Raw genomic sequence first — 17686 nt, 5'->3', positions numbered from 1 at the left:
AGACTGCCCATTGATATCAAATATTGGTATCCTAAAAAGAATAAGGAAGCTTATTAGGAGGGATCAGCTAGGGGTAGCGGTGGAGAATAAAGTTTAATTTTAGACATAATGAGTTTGAGATAACTCTGCCATACCCAATTTTAAGTAAAAAAAGCAGTAGCTGCTGCTGAACTAGAACTCAGGAAAGAAACTGAGGATGGGTCTATTCATCTGCATAGAGATGATAATTAAACCAATGGGAGCTGATGAAATTATCAGTATAGAGACTAGAAGATAACCCAGGATGGAGCCTTAGGATACACATATAATTAAGGAGAATGATATAATGATAAACTCAATAAAAGAGACTAAGAAAGAATAGTCAGACAGTTAGGAGAACCAGGGAAGAACAGTGTCATGTAATCTCAAAAAGGAGAGAATACTAGAAAAGGGAGGTCAGTGGTGTCTGAGGCTGCAGGGAAGTCTTGAAGGATGAAGACTTAGAAAAGACCATTAGCTTTGTCGAGATCATTGGTAACTTTGGAAAGTAGTTTTAGTTGCATAATGAGTTCAGAAGCCAGATTGCAAAAGATTGAAAGAATGGAGAGAGAACTGAGGAAAGGACAATAGATAGCTTTTTCTAGAAATTTGACTGAGAAAGGGGGGGGGGTGTAAATAAATAAACATATATATATATATATATATGGAGAGAGAGAGAGAGAGAGAGAGAGAGAGAGAGAGAGAGACGGAGAGAGACAGAGAAAGACAAAGACAGAGACAGAGACAGAGACAGAGAGGGAGCTTGATTGGATGTGGTAGGATTTAGTGAAGGTTTTATTTGTTTTTGTTTAAATAGAAGATAGGGAGACTTGGGCATGTTTAAAGGTAGTAGAGAGTAGAGAAGGAGCTAGTAAATAGAGATTAGATAAATATGTGTTTATACAAATATGTATAGATATAGATATTGTAAGCATAGATATTGATAATATCAATCAACAAATGTTTATTTGTGCTAGCCATTGGGGATATAAACAAGAAATAAAACAACCTCTAACTTCAAGGAGCTTATATTCTAAGGGGAAGGGATCTCCAGTCATCCTGACCCATGTCTTGACACTGGACTCCAATGACTGGAGGAGGGAGTGAAGCTGATGACTTTGTACAGCTCTGCCTCACTTAAATTCAACTCACTTGCAAGTCAAGACATCAACCTCTTGATGTCACTGGTCCTCTTCAAGAATGAAAGACAAACAATAATTCTAAGGAAGACATTATGCAATAGGAGTATACAAAATATATACAAAGTAAATGCATGGAAAAAGGGGGAGCAGTGGGAACTAGGGGAGGAGGATTGGGAAAAGTTTCATGGCAAAATCATTTGAGCAAAGTTTTGATGAATACAAGGGATTTGTTAAAAGGTTATGAGTTGTAAATGAATTCCAGGAATATAAGACCATCATTGGAAAGGGATGAAGATGCAGATGGGTAAAATAAGGGGTAAAAATGCAAAGAGGTAAAATAGCATATTGAGGAACAGCAAGAAGGCCAAATATGTTGAATCAGAGTAGAAAGAGGAAAGTAATGTGTAATAAGGAGTCAAGAATATGAATCTATATGAATGAATCAATCAGCCAAAAAGCATTTTATTTATTAAGTGCTTACTATGTGCCAAACCCTGTGATAAAACCTGGAGATGCAAATAGAAATAGGTATGTTGGGGCCTGGTGGAGAAGGACTTAAATATTTAAACATAAGACATTATGTTTGATCCTCAAGGCAACAGAGAGCCATTGGAATTTATTGATTAGAGGAATAACATGGTAATATCTGTGTTTTGGGAAAATCATTTTGGTAGCTTTGAATATGATGAATTGTAAATCAGATTGATGAGGCAGGAAGATGACCAAGGAGGCAGGTTAAGTGACCTATCCAAGATCACTAGTACAAGCCAATTCCTTCATTTCAGAGATGAGGAAAGCAAGATCCAGTTAAAAAACGTGGCCAAATCACATAGGTAGTGAGTGGCCAAATTGAGATTTTAATCCAAGCCTCACAGCCTCCAAATCCAACCTACATTCTAATGCAAATGTCTGTATATTTCCTGGTTCATTTTCTATTAAATGAAAAATTTCCTCTAAAAACTAACAGAGTTTCTTTAAGACAATTGTCTTTGGCTACAGGATTTGAAATGAAATCCTTAAATCATTAGAACGATTACCTTAGGGGCAGCTAGGTGGCGCAGTGGATAAAGCACTGGCCCTGGATTCAGGAGGACCTGAGTTCAAATCCTGCCTCAGACACTTAACACTTACTAGCTGTGTGACCCTGGGCAAGTCACTTAACCCCAATTGCCTCACACCAAAAAAAAAAAAAAAAAGAATGATTACCTTAAAGAAAATACATATTGTTCATAGCAATTTACTTTCATTCCTTCCTCACTTCTGTCTCTTGGAATCCCTAGCTTTCTTAAACTTCACTTAAACAGTATACCCTTTCTTACTATTATTTCAATTAGACAAGCATGTATTAACCTCCACAATGTAAAGGCACTGTGCTCAGTGTAATGTATAAAAAGAAAGCAGAAAATAGTCCCTGCATTCAAGGGGCTGACAATCTAATGCAGAAGACAAAAAGAAAATGACTAAGTACAAATAAGATATATTTTCATCTACCCTAGCTGTTAAATCTTCCCCAAAATTTGCCTTAGGTAATAAAAACAATATTCTAAGGCCCTTTCCCATCTAGGTTATGCTGCTGTTTCTTTTAAAAATATTGAAACCAGGGGCAGCTAGGTGGTGCAGTGGATAGAGCACCGGCCCTGGAGTCGGGAGGACCTGAGTTCAAATCCAATCTCAGACACTTAACACTTACTAGCTGTGTGACCCTTGGCAAGTCACTTAACCCCAATTGCCTCACAAAACAAACAAACAAACAAACAAACAACAAATATTGAAATCACCCTTTAAAATTGACTCAAAAGAATGAAATCTCAGGTACCAGCACCAAGGTAGTAATAGTCAGTCTTTTTCAGGCTTCTAATTTGTAGACCACCACCACCACAGCAATCACTTAAACAACACTTTAAGGATTGCAAAGCACTTTGCATATGTTATCTCATTTGATCCTCACAAAAAACCTGGAAGATAAGTGTTATTATTATCATCCCCATTTTTACAGATGAGGAAACTGAGGCTGAGAGAGTGACTTGCCCAGGATCACACAGCTAATAAATGTCTGAGACAGTATTTGAACTCAAGTTTTCCTGACTCCAAGTTCAGCCATCATGGGCAACATGGGTACAGTGAAGCTATACACAGCCATGAATCAATGCTCTTTGCTCTGTTGGAATATCATTTCCTTGCTACGTTTTTTTAGTTGTCTGATGTTTTCTGTGAATGTCTAATTTCATTCCAGTCTTGAAACCAAAGTACCAGCCTGGCCTGAGTCAGACTGCTACACCACGTATCTACTTTGTATCTATTTTGTATGTATTTATGTGTATATATGTTTTTCCTGATAGAATGTAAGCTCTTTGAGGAAAACATTGTTTCATTTTTGTCTTTGTAACCACAAACCTGGCATTATGCTTAGCACATAGTAGGCATTTAATAAATGCATGTTGATTGATTAATTGAGTGAATGATTTAAATGGTCATTTTCATTAGATTATAAATTTTTACTGCAGTAAAGGCCTAGTCTAATGCCTCCTTGTGGCCTGAAGGTATCCCCAAGTTCCTAAAGTTTTTACCAGAGAAGTAAAAGTTCTTATAGGTCCTACCAAGCAGGAAAGGCTCAGGAATAGACAGTGTCTGACTTCTGAGACTCAGTCTAATTATATTTGCAGGGTTCTTCACCAGCATTCTTCAGCACTTCTTACTGTAAAAAACAGAGAATTCCTAACGCCTTAACTTCTTCCAAGTACTTGAATTTCCATGAACAAGATTGCCCTCTCCAGCAGTAGAGGTTGCAACCCCTTCATGTCCTAGTATGTGTGACTTGCTGAGGCCAAAATGACCCATCACATGGTGGTCAACACACTGGTCCTGAACCTTTCCCAACTTAACCTAGACATCAGATAACAAATGTAGCATCCAATATATGCCCCTACAACAGGAAATCAGGTTGCCAGGTAAAAACAACATTTGGGGTTGAACTCATTGATGTTCTTTCCAACCAGAGAAAATGTTGCATAGGTTTCATAACTAATTTGCCCAGTTCTGTGTCTCTTTTCTTCTGATAATGGATTATTGAGGGATTAAAATGAACAAACAAACCAAAGCCCACTACACTTTTCAATCACTACTACTTAAGGAGGCATAGGGTTGACTTAAGCCTATTCTTTTTTTGGGGGGGGGCGGGGCAATGGGAGTTAAGTGACTTGCCCAGGGTCACACAGCTAGTAAGTGTCAAGTGTCTCAGGCCAGATTTGAACTCAGGTCCTCCTGAATCCAGGGCCGGTGCTTTATCCACTGCGCCATCTAGCTGCCCCCTTTAAGCCTCATTCTTAAAGAGACCCTTGATCACCTTAGTCATAAGTAGATTCTGAAAACCAAACTGGTGATTGGTAGCAAATCTTTCCCAAAGAATGTCAGCATTAAGCTTTTCTGTGTCACTGAATGGAACTGCCAAATTCTAAAAGCAGAAATTTCATTAAAGATGAAAGAAATATCTTTTACATTTCACTTACTCTATTAATATTAAAGAAGAATTTTCCTCTAAAAAGGGAATAAATTTCATATGTAACATTATATGCACTCAGAACTCTTTAAAAAAAAAAGTTTATTCATCCAGAGTTGGTGAAATTTCTGGGCCACTGAAATTAAAAAGAAAAATAATTTCCTAGGATAGGTCAGGAATCAATGGGTTATAAAATCAATCTAAGAAAAAGTTCATTAAAAAAACCCAGCAGTTTTCATTTTTTTAAAGGCCTGTTGGTTCAGATGTTGTTAAGAACACTCTGATTCTGCATGGTAGTTAAATACAACGAGAATGTCTTCCACCTTTTCCCACCGATTTCACATTTATATTGTCATTCATGACAATTCCTAGCACAGCATGGCACAGAGTCGGTGCTTACTAAAAAAAAAAAAATTAACTGAAAGTGCTCTATAAAATAGGTAGGACAAATATGATTAGTGCCATGTAACAAACAGACAATGTGAGATCAAGAAACTTGCTCATACAAAGTAAATTAATGGCCAAGGTAACACCTCCTCACTCCCAGTCCCCCCTTTTTTTTTTTTGGTGAGGCAATTGGGGTTAAGTGACTTGCCTAGGGTCACACAGCTAGTAAGTGTTAAGTGTCTGAGGCCAGATTTGAACTCAGGTCCTCCTGACTCCAGGGCCAGTGCTCTATCCACTGCACCACCTAGCTGCCCCTCCCAGTCCCTTTCTATTAGCATACTGCCTAAACCTAAAACTGAGAAATACTAATCTTGGTACTGCTGAGATACCCACACCACAAGGACAATAAACTATAATAAAAATGGGTAGGCCCAAGGCATCAGAATACATTATAGATGCTTAAAAAACTAACACATTAAAGGGTAGATTCAAAAAAAGGATATGTGTACATTTCATAGGAACATAGATTGAGAACTGGGAGAGAATGAAGAGGGAACCTGAATTTAATTCCTCATTTATGGGAAGAGGTGTATCAGTCCTACTCCAAAGTGAGCAGCCTAAATGAGGGTGAGGGAAATTGATCTGTGAAACAACAAGACAGACAGCAAAATATCCATAGGAAAATACATCCCCGGGGGCAACTAGGTAGGTGGTGCAGTGCATAAAGCACTGGCCCTAGATTTGGGAAGACCTGAGTTCAAATCCGGCCTCAGACACTTGACACTTACTAGCTGTGTGACCCTGGGCAAGCCACTTAACCCCCACTGCCCCGCAAAAAAAAAAAAAAAAAAAACATCCCCAAATCTTTGTATTTTTTATTCTTTTACCCGTAAAGGGACTTCTGGACAGATATTCATTTGGATCAAGTGTCCAAAAAGATGTGCATGCATGCATATATGTGTGTGTGCATTGCTTGTGTGTGTGTGTGTGTGTGTGTATGATAGACAGACCCAGATGCTACAACTGAGTACCTCATCAGCCATAATTTCCATAATGGCCTCAGAAAGCAATTTCACTCAGGCTAATGGAAGAGAATGGCAATGACTGAAGTAATAGCCCAAGTCCATACTCAGGGTGACCAGGGAGGAGTAGGGGACTGTTTTTGTAATCCCAAACTAGTAATACAGAAAAGAGGAGGCCAAAGTGGACTGAACTGGCAGTTTGTGAAAAAATCTCATTGGAGGGTGAGAGAAGAATCACTTTCACTCTTCCCTGCATCTTCCCTTGAGGCAGTCACAGACTTGGATTAGATTCCAAAAGCATATAAGCATAATTCATTCCTTTCATTGTACAATGAATTTAAATTGTGTATGTGAAGGAAAAAAATTGGAACCTCTCTCACCACCTCCCTCTACTCCCCCCTCTTTGATAATGGTGGCTGAAAGAATTGTCAAAAGGTGATTGGGGGGGGAGCAGCTAGGTGGCACAGTGGATAGAGCACCGGCCCTGGAGTCAGGAGCACCTGAGTTCAAATCCAGCCTCAGACACTAAACACTTACTAGCTGTGTGACCCTGGGCAAGTCACTTAACCCCAATTGCCTCACTAAAAAAAAAAAAAAGACAGTGGTGAAATGAATAGAGAGATAACCCTGGAATCAGGAAGACTTGTATTTAAATCTGACCTTAGACACTAACTAGCAAGTCACTTAACTCCTTTAAGCTTCTTTTTTGACAACTGTAAAAAGGGGATAATAATAGCACCTAACTCTCAGGGTTGTTGTGAGGATCAAATGAGATAATATTTGGAAAGTGCTTAGCACAGTACCTGGGACACAGTGGACACTTAATAAATACTTATTCCCTTCTCTTCCCCTTTTCAAAGTCATGAATATAACTGAGCTTCTCCATGTATTGTGATGAGGGGGAATAAGACAGGGAGGGCAAACAAATAGTAGAAAGAGTACTCTGTGATATATCACAAGTCAAATTTATTTCAAGGTCCAGTTTATATACCCCCTCCTCCTTGCTGTCTTTCTGAATTGGTTCAACTTACATTCACTTCTTTCATCTCCTTCTTGAGGAAGCACTTATAATCTGTATGACTTAACATAACATATGATAAAACACTGTCTTGTACTATTTTCTATTTGGTTAATTTGTGTACATGAGATCATAAGCTTTAGAGTTGCAAGGGAAGTCAGAGAACATCTAATCCAATACTTTGACTTTATAGATGGAAAGACTTACATGAAATGGTGCAGAACAAAATGAGCAGAGCCAAGAGAACACTATATACAGTAACTACAATACTGTTTTAAGAATGACTGTGAGTTTTATGACCAAACAAGAGTTAGAGAATATTATGAAATACAAAATGGATGATTTTGATTACAATAAATTAAAAAGGTTTTATACAAACAGAAGCAATGCAGCCAAAATTAGAAAGGAGACAGAAAGCTGGGAAACAATTTTTATAGCCAGCATTTCTGATAAAGGCCTCCTTTCTAAAATATATCAGAAACTAAATCAAATTTATAAGAATCCAAGCCATTCCCCAATTGAGAAATGGTCAAAGGATATGATAGATTTGACTCTTCTCAGCAATACAATGGTTCAAGATAGTTCCAAAGGACTCATGATGGAAAATGCTCTCCAAATCCAGAAAAAAAAAGAACTGTGGAATCTAGATACAGATTGAACCATACTATTTCTATTGTTTTTGTTGTTGTTGTTTTTCCTTGACTAATGCAGAAATATGTTTAATGCGATTGTACATATATAACCTATATCAGATTGCTTGCTGTCTTGGGGAGGGGGTAGGGAGGGGACAGAGGGAGAAAAATTTGAAACTAGAAATCTTATAAAAACAAATGTTGAAAGCTATCTCTATATGTAACTGGAAAATAAAATTCTTTTATGAAAAAAGGTATCAAGAAAAAAAATGACTGTGAGTAACTAAGTCATTTTGACTATTATAAATACGCAAATTAAAAACAAAAGACATATGAAGGAAGACACTATCTTCATCCAGAGAAAGAAATAATAAATAGAAGTATGTGTGTGTGTATACACACACACAACTATTTGTGCCATCTCTATGGCAGAATGGGAGGAGGGAAGAAAAAAAGGGGAAAAAGAAACTTACATGATAACTTTATTATATTTTTAAAAGGAATAACAAATTGTACATAATAGATTTGCAATTTCATGTGCAATCATCTTTTTTTATACTGTTATGGAAATGCTTGTTTTACTCCATAAATTAAAAATTAAATATTTTTTTAAAAAATTATAGATGAGAAAACAGAAGACCAAAGAACCAAAATCAACCAGTAAGTAGCAGTTGGAGTTGTTTGTCCTTCTATGTTGTTTGTCAAAGGCAGGACTACACATTCTTCTTTTGGATCACTCCAGTCATTATTAGCATGGGCTTCTATTTAGAGTATGCAACAAGAAGGCTAGCTGAAATTAGTGGGGAAAGTGGTAAAAGTCTAGGGAAATTTATCCTAGGGGATTCCATGTGTTCAGTAAGTCAATAAAATATTTATGTGCCAAATGCTGTGCTTAAGGACTGGGGATACAAAAAAAAAAAAAGGCAAAAGACAGTCCTTGCCTGCAGGGAGTTCACAATCTAATTGGGGCAAACAACAAGCAAACAAGTACAGACAAACAAGCTATCTACAGGCTAAATAGGAAAAAACTAAAAGAGAAGCTCTAGAATTAAGAGGATTGAGAATGGCTTCCTATGGAAAGTGAGGTAATCCTTGGAATTTAAAGCAAGCCAAGGAAGCTGATGGTCAGAACAAAGGAAGGAGAGCTTTTCAGGAATGAGGGAAAGCCAGATAAAATATTGGGAGATGGGAGATGGAACAGCCAGGATGCTAGTATCACTGGATAGAAGGAGTACTTTGGAAGAAGTAAAGTATAAGAAGACTGGAAAGGTAAGAGGGGCCTAGGTTACGATTTTGCTAGATTATTTTGTATTTGATCCTGAAGTTGATAGGGAGCCTCTGGAGTTTATTGTGGGGAGCCAGAGAGAGGCAGAAAGGGATAGTGTTCTATCTTGAGAGTGTCTCTTATCTGAAAGTTTTCTTTGTGACTTATTGTACTGAGAAGAGGGATTTGACAATCTATGAGCAGAGTTTTAGGCAAGACAAACTTGTTAATCAGCCAACCAAGGTGGAAAAAGAGACCATCCATTCCCATTACAATCTATCCAAGTGAGCTTCTAGCTCAAGTCATAGGCTCACGGTAGGATACCCCAATACTCAAGGAAATGGACTGAATTCTAAGGGACCTGAATCTTCTATTTCTATTCCCAAGAGGGCAAGTGTCCTTCATGACTCTCATTTTGTCCCTTTGATTGCAGTTTTCTTCTTTTAACCTTTCCTATAGGTTCAGCTCAGAATTCTGAAACTCATATCATCTTTCCCTCTTAGAGAAATAATCACACTAGCCCTTGTCATCCTTTTTTTAAAAAAATGGACCCCTATTGCTTTCTCTCTTAAATCTAAATTTCAAAGGGGATTAATAGGTTCACAAAGTCCACTATCCATCTTTGAAACCATCCGCCATTTTGTCATGGGTGGTTTGGGTATTGGCAAAAAGCTAATTTGCTAAAAGATTTCTTGAGGTTTTTTTTTTTACAGATCTCTGATTCTCTAGTTCCAGTTTTGTCATTTATTTATGAATGAAAGTGAAAATAATTTTTAAACAACCATATGGTGCATTCCTCTAAGAGACTCCGAGTGTTTCCCATAAATTATCTCATTCAGGCACATACTGTCTCCTGATCTTCACAACACCTTGGTGGGAGAAGTCAAAGAGTTTGGGATCTTACAAGTTCCAAAATCAAATGTTATTGCTGAAGTGTACTCAGATGTATGTGCTGAAAAAAAAAGTACATATCCAGTGGAAAACATCTTCAAACAAAAAGATGAGAGAAATAAAAATGATGTCTGACCCTCAGCTACAAATTCTCATAAATTAAAATCTATGGGGTAGCTAGGTGGCACGGTACTATAGCACAGGCCCTAGAGGCAGATGGGCTCAAGTTCAAATCCCACCTCAGAGACATAGGACCAAGAGAATATAAAGAAGGCCCCCATCATCTCGGGTGGACATTTTGTGTTAAAGAAGGATGAGAATCACAAGGGATTGTGTGTAAGCTTGCATGGGTAACAATCTACATTGTTGGAGGGCATAACCATATCAATGACACCATAAATCCACTGAAGTACTATAATATGGAAGCTAGATGACACACTGTGGGTTGTGAGATTTAAAATTGGATATTAGATCATAAATCTCCCCTCTTTAACCTTTCCCTTAATTTATCTCCCAGACTAGTAAATGGAAGAAGCTTCTGGTTTTCTAGTTAGAGCTTTTATTCTATGGTAGTTACCAGGTGATGTTGATTAGAGGGATAGGAAAGTAGAAATACAAAATAAATTGTCTTAAGTCTAAGCTTAGTCTATATTCCGTATAAAACTCACCAAAAGCCCAAGGCCACCTTTGGGGAGAGAGAGAGAGATCGAGTCAAGCGCGTGCTGCTGCTAACCACGAGCCGGGCCGAGTCGAACTCCAGTCAGCGTCTGTCTGTGCAGCGCAGCCAGGGGACCAGCAGAGCAGGAAAAAGATCCCACTTCCGTTCTCTCCTTGCCTTTTAAGCTCACACCCCAGAAGTGAAGTGCTTAGCAGGCAGTCTGGCATGCGTAGCTCATGCTGTTGGTCTCCTCCCCGAAAGGGTGGTCCTTCAAAAACTGGTGTCTTTCAGTTATCCTAACCAACTGTTAAAAAACTTTCATTTTTTTTTTTTTTACCACAGGGTATAATGCTGAACTTGGAGTCAGGAAGCCCTATCTCAAACACTAAACGTGTGACCCTGGGCAAGTCACTTATCCTCTCTGTGCCTCAGTTCCTTCTATGTAAAATGGGGTTATAACATCATCTATCTCACAAGGTTGTTGTGAGGATCATGAGTTAACATATGAAAAATGCTTTGCAGACCTTAAAGCACTATAGAAATGCAAGTGATGAAGAAGAAGAAGAAAAGTCTTAAAATATATATATATATATATGTATATATATATGTTCTTTATAAAGGTCCCTAACTTAATAGGATCATAATCTGAAACTGGAAGGAACCTTAGAAGTCATTTAGTACAATCACCACATTTTACAAATGAGGAAACTGAAGCTCAGAAAGGTTGATTAAATGAAGCTGGGGCAGCTAGGTGGTGCAGTAGATAAAGCACCAGTCCTGGATTCAGGAGGACCTGAGTTCAAATCCAGCCTCAGACACCTGACACTTATTAGCTGTGTGACCCTGGGCAAGTCACTTAGCCCCAGTTGCCTCACCAAAAAAAAAAAAATCAATATTAAATGAAGCTCATGCAATGAGCTTCCAGGGCTATCAGGCTTTAAACCCTCCTGTGGTGTTTCCCTTGGTTGAACTTCATTTCTAAATAACAAATGAGCAAGTGAGGCATGGGAACACTGAAAGAATCCTGTAGTTCCTAATTCAGGAGTGAGTATGACAATCAATTTCTTGAGCACAGAAAGATTTAATTGGTTCAAAATGAGGGATTTTCTATTTCTGCCTGAGGTCAGTGAGTGACTGCTCCCCAGCTGTAGCTCAGAGAGCTCCTTATTGTGGCAAGAATCATTATAGACACTATTCAAAGGTTTGGGTTTTTGTTTTTTTGTTTTTTTAATCAGAGGCAATTTCCACAGTTGGTTCTATAGTCCAAGAGTACATATGCATCATACAGGTCAGGGGTTAAGTAGAACAAGTTTCTCCCTAATAATCTGATTCATTTCTCTGCCTTCTTTGGAATGGAAGGACTTATGCTCTCTCTTTTTACATGAAGCCAGACTGATCAGCCAGGCTGAGTTTTGAGTTTTATCACACAACTATCAATTATGAAGGATTTGCAATGCTGGGCACTGAGGATCTAGATATGAATCAAATAGGTCCCTGACCTAATGAAGCTTACTTACATGCTCTCCTTCTCTCTGTCTTTCTGTCACTCTCCGTCTCTTTCTCACACTATTTCTCTCTGTGTGTCTTTCTCTGTCTGTGTCTGTGTCTGTCTCTGTCTCTGTCTCTCTCTCTCTCTCTCTCTCTCTCTCTCTCTCTCTCTGTCTCTCTGTCTCTCTCTCTCTCTGTCTCTCTCTCTCTCTTTCTTTCAAAGGGCTGCTAAGGGATCCCCTGAACTTGTCTTTTTGAGTTGCCGTACTTTCCAGAAACGACCCAGGACTCAGGACTCAGGAGTCCCTGAGTGTGTCAAGGATGAAACTCCCTGTGAGCTGACATAATTTGTTGTTGCACCCCAAGCTGGACTCCCTGTGTGTACTTGGGAAGCAAGAAAGGTATCAGCCAGTCTGTGCCAGGCTGGGATAATGCCTTTGCAGCTGGGGTCCTTTGCAAATAAGCAGACCCTCCCATCTTCACAGTCTAGCAACTTCCAAGGGAAAAGAATGAGGCTTTTGCTATCACCTTGCTCCTCCCTATGGAGAGAGGTCTCATTCTTCTTTTCCACCTTTGCTGCACTGTTCCCCCTCTCATATCACACCCCTTCCTGGTATCCCCTCTTCCCTTTGACCTGCTATTATAAAACTGTAAGCTTCTGTACAATCGGGGAACCTGTCGGGTTCTCATGCATGTTCGTTTCTCTTGTAATAAACCTGCTTTTTACATAAGTACCATGATGTTGTGATTGCCTATAGACATACACAATTCACATCCTCTCAATCTCTCTCTCTCTCTCTCTCTCTCTCTCTCTCTCTCTCTCTCTCTCTCTCTCTCTCTCTCTCTGAGAGAGAGAGAGAGAGAGAGAGAGAGAGAGAGAGAGAGAGAGAGAGAGAGAGTGTGTGTGTGTGTGTGTGTGTGTATCCATGAATCTGTGAGCAGTTAAGGTTAAAGAAAAAAGAAGTTCACCTGTTCAACTACTGCAAAAGAGAAAGCTTCAGGGATCTTATTTTCTTTAGAAAATTTGTTTTCTTTCCTTTGCCTCTCAAGTCTTGGAATGCAGGGATTGCTGGTCTTTTCCAGTCTTTCTTATCATACTCCCACTACCAGGTGAGACCTATTCTTTATTCACTTCTCTTGGCTCTCTCACCAAAAAACAAATAAACAAAACCCACCCCATGGAGTAAGGGATATCTCAAAACCAGTTTGGAGTAGAACAATGGGGAACAAGGCCATGTGACCTGTGACATTTCAAGCCATCCCTCAGCAAACATACCAACGGTTTTCAAATTGCTTTTTTTTTTCAGCTCAGCCTTTTTTCCTGGGGAAAAAAAGAAACTAGATTTGTTGTTGTTTTTGTTGTTTCCTAAACCTCACTTGGGAAGTTTTGTGAAATGTGAAATCACTAAGATTCTCTTTCAGCTATATCTGGAAAATTCAGACACATTCTCATTCTCTCTCTCTCTCTCTCTCTCTCTCTCTCTCTCTCTCTCTCTCTCTCTCTCTCTCTCTCTCTCTCCTCTATCTGCCTGTCTTTGTCTCCCCATAACATGCCTTATTACATCTCCTCCCCCCTCTAACTTCCCATTCACAAATAAGGAAATGTCAAAAGCATAAGCAGTTATGATTGATAAAGTGATTACTTTTTCTGGCTGACAGTATTAATTAATCAAAAGTAATTTTTAAATTTCTTTACAAAAGGGAAAAAGAGGATTGGTTGACTACAAGAAATTGTACAAAAGATTAATTTTTCATTGATTCCTACCAAAAGAAAGCAGAGAAGGGAGGTTAGAGGTAGTCATGAGGAGATCCCTAACCTGTTTTATAGAATACATTGGATGTTACACATTGTAACAACAATCACGAGTCATAACCAATAACGTTACTAAATTGTAGTGTTTAATAAAATCAATGGAAGAACAGCACTGTTTTGGCTTTAAAACTACTGCAAAATTCTATTGGCTCTAAGTATTTATAAAATTCTAGTATGCCTGTGTATCCAAAGGAATTGTGAAAATACCTGAAAAAATATAAGCAAATATATATTCTGTAAATATATTTTGCAAATATATGTTTACAAAATATATAATTTTAGAAAGTTTTTAATTTCTATTAAAAAAATCAATACCAGATACAGTGACAGGCAAAAAGGTGCTCAGTCTCATCACTTAAACACAAAGTAGTAAATGACAGTTAGGTGTTGGTATCAAGAGAGAAAGAGAACAGAGACCTGAAAGCTAGAGTCTTGAGGAATATGTATTTATGTGTGTATTAGGCATGTGTGTATCTGTATATGGTGTATGTGTGTATTGCATATGTGTGTGTGCATGTGTGGGGCATGTGTACATGTGAGTAATGTGCAGGTGTGTATTATGCATATGTGCAGTGCTTGTGTGTATATACATGAGTGTATACATACACAGAGCATGTGTATATGCACATGCATAACACACATATCACAGAAAATAAAAGACAGGAGCCAAGAGATGGAGTGTCATTCATGGAATAGCCATGAAGTTTTAATTTATAAGAGTTTCTAGCTGAGGACCAGAGGTTAGATAGATAGATGATAGATAGATGATAGATAGACAGACAGATAGATAGATAGATTATATATAAAATGTATTAGACATATATTGGTATAAATTCAAAATATATCTGTAAATATTAATAAAATTTTATTGGATCTAAATAAATACATGGTTATATATGTTTCTTTAGATCCAATATATGTATAAATATATTTATTTAGATCCAATAGGATTTTATAAATATTTTAAATTCTATTAGATCTAAACTTTGTATATGCATACATACAAATACACACACATATAAAGATACCTATATATTTATATATGCATGTATATTGCCAGCTACAGTTGCCTCTGGTAACAATATAAGATCCTGTCTCGTTTAATTTTATTTTCAATGTTGTCCATACAATCAAATACGACTTATATGTATTTATACATATTGATTACTTTAAAACGTTATTGCTAGATATTGTTGACATGGCTCTGTGGGAGATGAGGGAAGAGCTGGGCCTGCCCATCCAGGAGGAGAACAGGAGAATGTATGGGGTGTCATGAAGCCAGTGAATGACAGAAAAAACTCCATCATTGTCCCGGTCATTGCCCAGGTGGGGCCCCTGGAGTCTCTGGACCTCACGCTTAACCCACAGGAGGTAGATGACGTCTTCATGAGGGCACTGGCCTACCTGCTCCACCCCCAAAACCAGGGCTACACCCACTTTTGCCAACAGGGACGCTACAGTTATACATTGCCCATCTTCCTGCATGGCCCTTACCGCATCTGGGGCCTCATATTCATCTTCACAGAGCTCACACTGGAGATGCTGGTGCCAGGGACTTATCATTGCAAAGCCCATCTTTCTGGGTAGCAGAGGAGAGGAGAGACCAGGACATAGAGGACAGAAAATTCAGGTGGGGGCACTAAAAAGAGTCCAGAGAGGCCACTAAGAACTTTGCCTCTTCCTCTTTTGTTCTTGCACCCAGTCACACAGGGACTGAGTCAGCTTGGATATCCAATACTGGTGGGGGCTCTTTATCCTTCCAAGTCAACCACAAGAAGCTTTTCACACAAACGGGAGGAAGCCAGAGGCACCATCTCTGCACAAAGAGGGGCTGCTGTGGGGGGTGGGCAAAACCATCTCTCAGAAGAATTAGGGAGAGATGCTCTCTCTGGTCCCTTGGGTTGGGTGGCCGCTGAGCTCAGCCCAGCCTCACTATCTACCCTGTTTGGAATTCTTGGAACACATGCCCCATCTCCTGACTCCATGTCTTTGCATGGACTGTACCTGGAGATCTGTCCTCCTCACCTCTACCTCCTGGTGTTCAACCTTCCTTAAGGACCTTCCCAGTGTCTTCCACCTTCCCCACCCTCCAGTGCCTTCTCCTTATCTCTTCTGTCCCTTAATTAATTTGTGTCAGTTCCTTGAGTGCAGGGACTGGTTTTTGCCTTACTTTGTATCTCAGTGCATAACACAGTGACACATTGCAAGCACTCACCGGATGTTTGTTGACTGACTGACTGAGCAGACATATCATTCCATCTAGAAAACAACCAACTTAACTCCACAGTAACTTAAACTCCAACTTAATAAAGGCTGCCATCTTTCACCTGAAAAAAAAAAAAACATTATTGCTAGGAGTCTATGGCTTCTCCAAACTGCTAAAGGAATCCATGAAATACACAAAAATGCTTTAGAACCCCTGTACTATTGACGAAAGTTAGAGTCTATTCTGTGTACGAAGCATTGTACTTAGATGCTGGGGCAAAGGCGAGCTAGTAAAATAATAGAACATAGCAGCCCTTTTCTTCATTGTGTTACATTTTATACACACTATATAATACATGCACAAATTAATGGCCATCTCTACTTTCTTATTGACCATATAAGCATGAGAAAACAATATTTAAATTTTGAAGTTTGGCACTATGAGTTGTCCATATACTCTGAGATCACTTGTTGTAGCTAGAGTCTGAAAAAATTAAATCATTAGTGATTATTAGATTTTATGGGAATGACCCTTGTTTAGTGATGACTTAAGTCTCATAATATATAAAGAAAATAAAATGGAGGGGACTTCAGAATCCAGGTCCCAATGAGTGGACAGTAGGGTATTCAAATAAGTGTGTACAAAATATAGACGTCTAAGAAAGGATTGGCAACGTGTCCATCATTTATTAGTTCCAAACCCAAATTCATTGGCCATGCATATTATCTACCAATGAGTAGCATACCAATAACATTTGTGAAAATATACCACCCAGGGAAAGTCCAAGAAATATTCTAGGGATCATTTCAGGGCTTTATCCAACTTCTCGAATGATTTTCCTCCCCCCTACCCCGCCTTAAACCCAGATATTAAAGAAATAAATTTGGAGATACAAGATTTTGGTTCTTGGACTTACCTTAATCAAATGGTAAACTATTGGCAATGGTTGTTTTTTTTTCCTGCCTTACAATGGATATATATGAAATTTATAGATATTAAAAACTGATTTATCAATGTGAGACAAAAATAGGGCAGCAACTCTAAATAGTTATGTTTTCATAGCCATATATGGTTATAGTTGCCATTTTTTTAAAGTGAAAGCAACCTGGACCAATAAAGTATAAGGTGTGGTCCCTCTGTGAGGTCATAGTGACCAGACTCTTTAAATGTAGACTAGCTTGGGTGTCAAGCTCAACCTTGGAAAAACACCATCCAGGTAGACAGGTTGCCCTTGCTCCTCCTAGGGGCGATGAAGCCTTTCCCTCTGGAATTCAAACAGTTCAGAAGATAAAAATGGCAAGGTGTAGAAATTATAATCCGCCAAGGCCACGTCGGGTTAGGAGAAGAAGGAGGAGAAGGAAAAGAAGGAGAGGAAGAAGGAGAAGAAGAGGTAAATCCCTCTTCTTCCATATATCCCTGCAGTGATTTTTGTTATTAATCAGATGTAGTTCAATGCTTCTGTCCCTATGGAAGAATTTCAGGCCACAGAGTTTCATTTTCTATTGACCTTCTCTTTATTCATGCAAATTTCTAGCCTTGAATAAATAAAAACCCAGAAGGCATCTCTAGGAGGTGTGGGGCCTAGTGCAAGTCACACTTTGATGAGCCCTATCTCCACTGACATTTTTTGTTCAAGTGAAATTTGCCTAAG

At 38.7% G+C, this 17686-nt stretch overlaps 1 pseudogene; it reads left to right on the top strand.

Annotated features, from left to right (window-relative positions):
- The first annotated feature begins 8900 nt into the window (after positions 1-8900).
- LOC122747372 lies at positions 8901-15416 on the top strand (annotated as a pseudogene).
- Positions 15417-17686: the final 2270 nt, after the last annotated feature.

This window comes from Dromiciops gliroides, chromosome 3 (assembly GCF_019393635.1).
Source record: "Dromiciops gliroides isolate mDroGli1 chromosome 3, mDroGli1.pri, whole genome shotgun sequence".
NCBI classification, from domain to species: domain Eukaryota; kingdom Metazoa; phylum Chordata; class Mammalia; order Microbiotheria; family Microbiotheriidae; genus Dromiciops; species Dromiciops gliroides.
This window is presented reverse-complemented; position numbering and strand designations above follow the sequence as displayed.